The sequence below is a fragment of the Salvelinus namaycush genome, chromosome 6 (genome assembly GCF_016432855.1).
Source record: "Salvelinus namaycush isolate Seneca chromosome 6, SaNama_1.0, whole genome shotgun sequence".
Taxonomy (NCBI): domain Eukaryota; kingdom Metazoa; phylum Chordata; class Actinopteri; order Salmoniformes; family Salmonidae; genus Salvelinus; species Salvelinus namaycush.
Window position 1 is genome coordinate 39,737,383 of NC_052312.1, and position 10,296 is coordinate 39,747,678.

Here is a 10,296-nt window from a genome sequence, read left to right on the forward strand (position 1 = left end):
AGGGAGTAGGCGCAGGTCTCCTACCTGACTTCGCCACTCTCCCTTTTTGCCCCCCCCCAAGAAATTTTTGGGGTTTACTTTCGGGCTTCCGTGCTAGCCGAGTACCTTCATACCCCTGGTTCCTCTCTCCGGTTGCCTCCGCTCTCCTCGCTGCCTCCAGCTGTTCCCATGGGAGGCGATCCTTTCCAGCCAGGATCTCCTCCCATGTGTAACAACCCTTGCCGTCCAAGACGTCTTCCCATGTCCATAAATCCTGTGTAGGTGGGTCCTGTTGCCGCTTGACACGCCGCTTGGTCCGATTCTGGTGGGTAATTCTGTCACGATCGTCTTGATAAGAGAGAGAGGACCAAGGCGCAGCACGTGAAAAATACATCTTTTAATGAAGGAAAAAACAAAACACTTACAAAATGAACAAAACAAACGATCGTGAAGCTAAACCTGAACTAAGTGCACACATGCAACATAGAACATAGACAATTACCCACAAACACCTAAAGCCTATGGCTGCCTTAAATATGGCTCCCAATCAGAGACAACAATAAACAGCTGTCTCTGATTGAGAACCAAATCAGGCAACCATAGACTTTCCTAAACACCTACACTGAACACAACCCCATACATACTAAAAACCCCTTAAACAATACACACACCCTAAACTAGACAAAACACACAAAGACAACCCACCCCAACTCACGCCCTGACCAACTAAATAAATAACAGAAAAAGGAACAATAGGTCAGGAACGTGACATCTCCCCTCTTTCAAAATGTCTAACGGATATTTAGATCTCTGTCCATGAAACTGCTCGCATGTGCGATGGGCATTTCAGAACAATGTTTTCCCGCAAATTGCATTTTGGAACATTTGCGAGTAGGCCTACCACCATGTAGCCTCTGCAGACTCCCCAACAACTGGATGTTCAGTTTTGAGGGAAATAGAGCCTGTGATGCAACTTTTTCTATTGGATTTTAACAAGGTGACGCTCCAGCTTAACTCCTCCTCCACATGTACTGGATTGGTTGAACAGTGCAGAAGAGAACCTCCCGACAGCTTTTTTTCCTTCTCGTCAAGAGCAGTATGTAGGGGATCTAGTTTCAGGCGTTTCTTTTACGCCTGCTACATTAGGTTAAACTCCGTGTGCACATTGGTGCGCTTAAAATGTGAAGAAATAAGTTTATCAACATTTTAAGATGTTGATTCAAAATTGTCTGTTCCATCAGCCTTATTAATTGATACGGCGTATACTGTACCTCCACTACACTAGTCTCTGTGTCGTCAGCAAACTTAATGATGGTGTTGGAGTCGTGTTTGGCCATGCAGTCATAGATGAACAGGGAATACAGGAGGGTACTAAGTACACACCCCTGAGGGGCCCCAGTGTTAAGGATCAGCGTGGCAGACGTTTTGTTGCCTACTCTTAACACCTGGGGGCGGCCCGTCAGGAAGTCCAGGATCCAGTTGCAGAGGGAGGTGTTTAGTCCCATAATCCTTAGCTTAGTGATGAGCTTCGTGGGCACTATGGTGTTGAACCCTGAGCTGTAGTCAATAACAGCACTCTCACATAGGTGTTCCTTTTGTCCAGGTGAGAAAGGGCAGTGTGGAGTCATCTGTGGATCTGTTGGGGTGGTATGCTAATTTGAGTGGATCTAGGGTGTCCGGGAGGATGCTGTTGATGTGATCCATGACCAGCCTTTCAAAGCACTTCATGGCTACCGACGTGAGTGCCACGGGGCGGTAATCATTTAGGAAGCTTCCTTGAGCACAGGGACTATGGTGGTCTGCTTGAAACATGTAGGTATTACAGACTTGGTCAGGGAGAGGTTGAAAATGTCTGTGAAGACAGTTGACAGTTGGTCCGTGCATGCTTTGAGTACATTGTATATATTGTTACTCACTGTGTAATTATTATTACTTGTTTTACTTTTCTATTATTTTTTTACTTTTCTATTATTTCTCAGATTTTCTTTCTCTCTGCATTGTTGGGAAGGGTCTGTAAGTAAGCATTTCACTGTTAGTTTACAAAGCATGTGATGAATAAAAATGTATTTGGTTTATGCTACTAACTTCCGATGTTTATGGTCTCCCAAGTTGTCCCTCTTTAAACACTTGTGCCCAAATACTACTTCCCTAAATCAAACTGCCCTCCATCTTTCCCACCTGACTATCCTTCTTCCTCTTTCTGTGTAACACTTTTTTATCTTCCATGCCAAATAAACCAAATGTCAATCAAGCCTGATTGATTGCACCTGCTGCTCATTCCTGGTACATAGTTATTTAAATTAGTAAGGAGCTAGGTTTCCATCCAATTGGCGACAGATTTTCATGTTGATATTCTAAAATCTGCGCATTTCCCAACAGTGATGTGTCCACCAAACTGAATTGTTGTGGATAAAAATCAGTGCGTGATGATGTAGTGCACACAAAATGTACTTTTCCGCCTTAGTTTTAATGTACCAAATAAAAATCTAATGTTCAATGTATTCCATCACATTTTCAACTCCCAATAGTTTCGTCACAAAAAATATTGCGTTAAATAAACAATGAGCCCACTCTGGTCTTGGCACGTGCGCTCTAGCCAACAGCTAGCAGATACTCTGCGGGTATGTTAGTCTGCAATACATGTGTCACGATCATCTATGGGTGAGAGAGAGGACCAAGGCGCAGCGTGTGCAAAATACATTCTCTTTTATTTAGAGAAAGGAAAAACACGAAACGAACACTGAATACAAACTAAACAAAACAACAAACGACCGTGAAGCTAAATGACGTAAGTGCAATGACAAGCAACAAACGTTCAACATAGACAATTACCCACAAAACCCAAATGCCTATGGCTGCCTTAAATATGGCTCTCAATCAGAGACAATAAACCACAGCTGCCTCTAACTGAGAACCAATCTAGGCAGCCATAGACATACAAACCCCTAGACAATACAAAAACACATACATTCCCCATGTCACACCCTGACCTAACTAAAATAATAAAGAAAACAAAGAATACTAAGGCCAGGGCGTGACAACATGAGATTATTTTGTATTTGTCAAATGGCAGTCAAGCATTGATAATCATGTCAACAGAATAAGACCAACATTTATTGGAAAGGAGCATCAAGCTCATACTGTGCACTTTCACCACCCTGTGAAGTTCATCATAATTTATTTCATCTGTAGCCTAATAAACGGCATGATTTTCCGAATCGTAGTGGGAGGACCACACACCATGTCATCGCATGACTCCAAGTTTACTTCGATATGATGGTTATTATATCAATATTTGTGCATAAAGGCGTTTCCACCGCCATTTCTCGCACAAAAAGAAAGAACAAATGATCTCTTAGAAGTTATAAAAATGTACCAAAACCTGTTTCCATCACAGCTGTTGTGATTTTCTTATATATGGTATGTCTTAAAAACTGTGGATGGAAACGCGGTTACTGTTATGAATTGCGACACTCAACTTTTTCCATACTGCACCTTTGGGCTCCCGAGTGGCGCAGCGGTCTAAGGCACTGCATCTCAGTGCTAGAGGCGTCACTACAGACCCTGGTTTGATTCCAGGCTGTATCACAACTGGCTGTGATTGGGAGTCACATAGGGCAGTGCACAATTGGCCCAGCTATGTTAGGGTTTGGCCGGGCTGTCATTGTAAATAAGAATGTGTTCTTAAAAGCCAACTGAGATTTATTCCTGATTATTATTTGACCATGCTTGTCATTTATGAACATTTTGAAAATCTTGGCTCTCTCTAATTTTCTCCTTCTCTCTTTCTTTCTCTCGGAGGACCTGAGCCCTAGGACCATACGTCGGGACTACCGGGCGTGGTGACTCCTTGCTGTCCCCAGTCCGCCTGGCCTTGCTGCTATTCCAGTTTCAACTGTTCTGCCTGCGGTTATGGAACCGCCACCTGTCCCAGACAAGCCAACTGAAAATGATTCATGATTATTATTTGACCATGCTTGTCACTTATGAACATTTTTGAACATCTTGGCATAGTTCTGTTATAATCTCCACCCGGCACAGCCAGAAGAGGACTGGCCACCCCTCATAGCCTGGTTCCTCTCTAGGTTTCTTCCTAGGTTTTGGCCTTTCTAGGGAGTTTTTCCTAGCCACCGTGCTTCTACACCTGCATTACTAGCTGTTTGGGGTTTTAGGCTGGGTTTCTGTACAGCACTTCGAGATATTAGCTGATGTACGAAGGGCTATATAAAATAAACTTGATTGATTGATTGATTATTAACTGACTTGCCTAGTTAAATAAAATACAAAAATAAACTTTACATGGGTTAATTACCATAGTGAAACACATGGGAGATTTTGAAAACACAGAGAGAAATACTGGCTGATTATGATAAACAGCTGACTGCACGTGTACAAACCTAAGGTAGATGCTGGGCTAAGTGCTTGTGTGTGTGCGCGTCTGTGCGTGTGTATGTGTTAGTGTTCATAATTGTTGCAACCCCTATTACTAGCCTGTTCAACCTCTCTTTCGTATCGTCTGAGATTCCCATAGATTGGAAAGCTGCAAAGGGGGGAGACACTCTAGACCCAAACTGCTACAGACCTATATCTATCCTGCCCTGCCTTTCTAAGGTCTTCGAAAGCCAAGTTAACAAACAGATTACTGACCATTTCGAATCCCACCGTACTTTCTCCGCTATGCAATCTGGTTTCAGAGCTGGTCATGGGTGCACCTCGGCCACGCTCAAGGTCCTAAACAATATCATAACCTCCATCGATAAGAGACATTACTGTGCAGCCGTATTCATCGACCTGCCTAAGGCTTTCGACTCTGTCAATCACAACATTCTGGCAGACTCAACAGCCTTGGCTTCTCAAATGACTGCCTCGCCTGGTTCACCAACTACTTCTCTGATAGAGTTCAGTATGTCAAATCGGAGGGCCTGTTGTCTGGACCTCTGGCAGTCTCTATGGGGGTGCCACAGGGTTCAATTCTCGGGCCGACTCTCTTCTCTGTATACATCAATGATTTCGCTCTTGCTGCTGGTGATTCTTTGATCCACCTCTACGCAGACAACACCATTCTGTATACCTCTGGCCTTTCCTTGGACACTGTGTTAACTAACCTCCAGATGAGCTTCAATGCCATACAACTCTCCTTCCAACTGCTCTTAAATGCAAGTAAAACGAAATGCATGCTCTTCAACCGATCGCTGCCCGCACCTGCCCGTCCGTCCAGCATCACTACTCTGGACGGTTCGGACTTAGAATATGTGGACAACTACAAATACCAAGATGTCTGGTTAGACTGTAAACTCTCCTTCCAGACTCACATTAAGCATCTCCAATCCAAAATTAAATCTAGTATCGGCTTCCTATTCCGCAACAAAGCATCCTTCACTCATGCTGCCAAACATAGCCTCGTAAATCTGAATATCCTACCGATCTTCGACTTCGGCGATGCCATTTACAAAATAGCCTCCAACACTCTACTCAACAAATTGGATGCAGTCTACCACACTGCCATCCATTTTGTCACCAAAGCCCCATATACTACCCACCACTGCGACCTGTACGCTCTTGTTGGCTGGCCCTCACTTCATACTCGTCGCCAAACCCATTGGCTCCAGGTCATCTACAAGTCTCTGCTAGGTAAAGCCCCGCAGTCTCTCAGCTCACTGGTCACCATAGCAGCACCCACCCGTAGCACGCGCTCCAGCAGGTATATTTCACTGGTCACCCTCAAAGCCAATTCTTCCTTTGGCCGCCTTTCCTTCCAGTACTCTGCTGCCAATGACTGGAACGAACTGCAAAAATCACTAAAGCTGGAGACTCTTACCTCCCTCACTAGCTTTAAGCACCAGCTGTCAGAGCAGCTCACAGATCACTGCACCTGTACATAGCTCATCTGTAAATAGCCCATCCAATCTACCTCATCCCCATATTGTATTTATTTATCTTGCTCCTTTGCACCCTAGTATCTCTACTTGCACATTCATCTTCTGCACATTCTACTATTCCAGTATTTAATTGCTATATTGTAATTACTTCACCACCACTGCCTATTTATTGCCTTACCTCTCTTATCCTACCTCATTTGCACATACTGTATATAGATTTTTCTACTGTATTATTGATTGTTTGTTTGTTTATTCCATGTGTAACTCTGGGTTGTTGTATGTGTCGAACTGCTTTGCTTTATCTTGGCCAGGTCGCAGTTGCAAATGAGAACTTGTTCTCAACTAGCCTACCTGGCTAAATAAAATTGAAATAAAAACAATAAAAAAGAAATAATACATTGGTTCTTGTAAGTTGTGTCTTCTGCAGGTCACGGCTGTAAGGGGGATGTGCTACTGGGTCATTGGTATTTCATACATCCCCTCATCCCCTGCAGGTCAGGGGTCACCAAGGCTATGACATTAGAGGTGTAACTTTAGCCCACCCTTCAAAGTTCCCATCCAACTTTGTTTACGACCTACAGTGGCAAGAAAATGTATGTGAACCCTTTGGAATTACCTCAATTTCTGCATAAATTGGTCATCAAATTTGATCTGATCTTCATCCAAGTCACAACAATAGGCAAGCATAGTGTGCTTAAACTAATAACACAAATTATTGTATTTATCTTGTCTATATTGAATACATAATTTACACATTCACAGTGTAGGTTGGAAAAAGTATGTGAACCCCTAGACTAATGACTTCTCCAAAAGCTAATTTGAGTTAGTAGTCAGCTAACCTGCAGTCCAGTCAATGAGACTAGATTGGAGATGTTGGTTAGAGCTGCCTTGCCCTATAAAAAACACTCACAACATTTGAGTTTGCTATTCACAAGAAGCATTGTCTGATGTGAACCATGCCTTGAACAAAAGAGATCTCAGAAGACCTAAGATTAAGAATTGTTGACTTGCATAAAGCTGGAAAGGGTTACAAAAGTATCTCTAAAAGCCTTGATGTCCATCAGTCCACGGTAAGACAAATTGTCTATAAATTGAGAAAGTTAAGCACTGTTGCTACTCTCCCTAGGAGTGGCCATCCTGCAAAGATGACTGCAAGAGCACATCGCAGAATGCTCAATGAGGTTAAGAAGAATCCTAGAGTGTGTGTGTGTGTGTGAGAGACGGAACAGGTTGCTGTGTCGCTCCAGGCAACCAGTGAGTGGTTCTTTCTCTCCCTGTAGCAGGGACAGAGGAAGACAGTCATACATCTAATCTGTTTGGGCAAACAGCCTGCGAGGAGGGCTCTTTATCAGCAACATTAGGGCCGACAGCTGGGGCCCTGACATTCAAGGACATGCACCATGGCACTGTCGCCACGGGAGTGCTGAAATCATTTATGACATATGATAAAAATACAAGACCATGTTAGAAACCAACACACATCAGTTGTGTGTTGGTGCTTTCTGTTGCTCAAAGGGCCTATGCATTATTCTGGCAAAGCTCTCACTGGGGTTGGGAAATGTCTGAGGGACACTGTGTGATTCAGGTGTGCTAGAGCTTTTTCACCCTCACATTGTAGTTCCGGATCCTGACAAAATAGCTTTTACCCGTGAGCCTTGATCTTGGGGTATACAAATTTGACCATTATCAAATCCAAGTTGTCTGTGGTAGCCCACCGAGCTAAAGCCTTAGAATTAGCTCTGGGAGCTGACATGGGTTTTCAGGTATCAGGCATGGTTGATCATCAGGCAAGCAACATTCAAGGAACCACACAATGCAGGGGGTCTCTTCAATTAAAATCTGAATGTCTATATTTGAGAACTCCGATTAAATGTTATTGAACACCAATAAGTCTGGGTATAACGTGAGACATTGTGTTTGATGTCTGAATCGTGGCTGAGACAGACTGGAGAGGTAGACTGAGTAGTCCTGCATGAATAACTATTAGAAAATGAGTTAGAATGGATTAATTAAAAAGACTAGCGAGGGATACAAATTTGAAGAAAGAAAAACCAGACGGGTCAAGGAACACTGGTCACTGGTCTGAACGAAATGGATGAAAACTCAAATGAAGCTTACATCCCATCAAACAGGAGTCTGGACATATACATATAATCTATTCATTCATTCTATTTCTATGTTCCCAGGTCCCCTACCACTTCATATTGGACATTTCTGCAAAAATACAGGATATGAGGCCATGGTCATATGATCCATATGAGGCCATATGATCGCAGATTCCCAGGATAGCCTTACGCAACTCAAAGCCGATGTCAGGGATAATCCTCTTAGAGGAGAAAATTTGCCTTAATAGGAAACAAACACGCCATGTTTCCCCTCCTGTTTTTAATTCTCAAAATGGAGAGTTTACGTGTGGATGGGCACCCTACGCTAACTCCTCCACCACACCACAGTAATCCACCCTGAAGGACATGGCACTGGACTAAATAGAACTTATAGCCTCCAATTTGTAGTGATGTGCATCATGTGCATCATGTTCAAGCGAAAGTTACAGCAGATTACAAGCATTTTGCAAGGGTCAGAAGGATTAAGCATTTTGAATATGTAATATGGAACAATATGGAAAAGTTATGAAGCTAAAAACAATATAGAAAGACCCTTATGGATACGGTGGTTATTAGATTAGTACATCCATGTATTATTACTTAATACTTAAGCTACATCAACGACTCAGATGCTAATGTGATTTCCAACAGCTTCCAGCTCCACATGTAACAGTTCCAGTCAAGGTCAGACAGTTAGACTAAGAAGGGATACTTTATGTAACCTCAGAATGGCTTTATAATGCTAACACAATATGACCATAGACAAAATACTGTAAAAGCGGTTTTCATAAAACCTACAGAATGGTTTGGAACTTCCCAGTGGCATTACAAAGCCCTTTTCTCAGGCTTCCAGGGTCAAGACAGTTGCAAGATGAGTGTGATTCCGTTGTCAAGACAATCAAATTCCAACCAAAATGCTGTCTCTCTTCAATGACATTCAGCCAAGAAATGTTCCCCCAACATTTGTGTATTTTGTGCTCAAACAGGAGCATCCAATCTCTGCTTGAATCCAGCCCTGTGGTTGCTGCTGAAAAGGCCTTTCAGTGTGCTCTGTGTGCCAACATGACCTTGACTGGCCACTTCAGCAATCTTCTTGTTTTGTCTTATTAGACCCCTGAACCTCAATCATGAATAGGAGCTGTAACAGTTTTAAATGACATCTTATCCTCAATGTAACTGTTACCTATCACAGAAAGGGATAACAAGCTATTTCACCTTGATAGGCTGTTATAGTGCCAAATGTGTGAAACAAGTCTGACAATTCCTACGGATATGAAAGAAAGTGGTTAATATTGAGGTGGTGCTTGGGGAACCAACTTTTGCCCTTGGCAAAATGTGTATTACGTAGACACTAGGAATTATATAAACGTACAGGAGAAAGCTGCGAACAGTAGAGAGCATTCAAATAAACATAAAGCTTTAAGGATTTGACAGATATTTTACACCAATAATGGTGTAAACCAAACAAGAATTGCTCCAGGGGCACAAAACAAAAACACCCTACAATGTCACTGGTAATTTCCCCTACAATAACGTAAATAAAGATACTTCTCATCTTCAAAGTATCAGAACATGACTGTTTATTTTTGGACACTTGTCAAAAAAATGTGAGAACTAACTGTAAACCTATTCCCTTCTCTCGCATTGTTTTGAGGCCTGTAACTGCATCAGAAGATAGGTGTATTGGCGCCCCTTGGTGGCCAAGTAGGGAACTGCAGAGGGGGAATCATGTGTTACCACACTAGACACTAGAGGCAGACAGTAGCTGCAGCTACAGTTACTTGGTGGGCAGCCTCTAAACGAGCTGGAGGAGACATCAGTGTTAGTGATGCATACTGTGTTCTGACAACCTGACCTACCCACTAAGGATGTGCTAACCTCCATGGAGATTCTCATAGTGGAACATTCTGTCAGATGGAAACATGTTGAAACGGTTTTAAAATTACATCAAAGTGCAAATTGGACAATTACAAAACCGGTTTGTAACAAATATGAATTTTTATTACTCTTGTTATTAGTATCCATTGTAAAGGAAGGCATTGGATGTTTGAGCAGTCTGCGTTCACTTACACAGATCTGATGGAACGTTTCAAAATAACATTGTAAGCAGCACACAACGTAAGCAGAGAACATGGCCGAAGGTTTACAACCTTGTAAAAGCAATTGATCATGATTCCTCATGAGTTTGTCCTCAAAATAAAAAGACTAGGATTGTAAACAGGGTTTGTCATTCAACCGCACGGATTACTTTTTTAAAGTTGTGACAATAGAACTGCAAAAGTTTGTTTTTTGTGTTTCTTTGAAATCTACATTCAGGTTTTCAAGAAATGTAC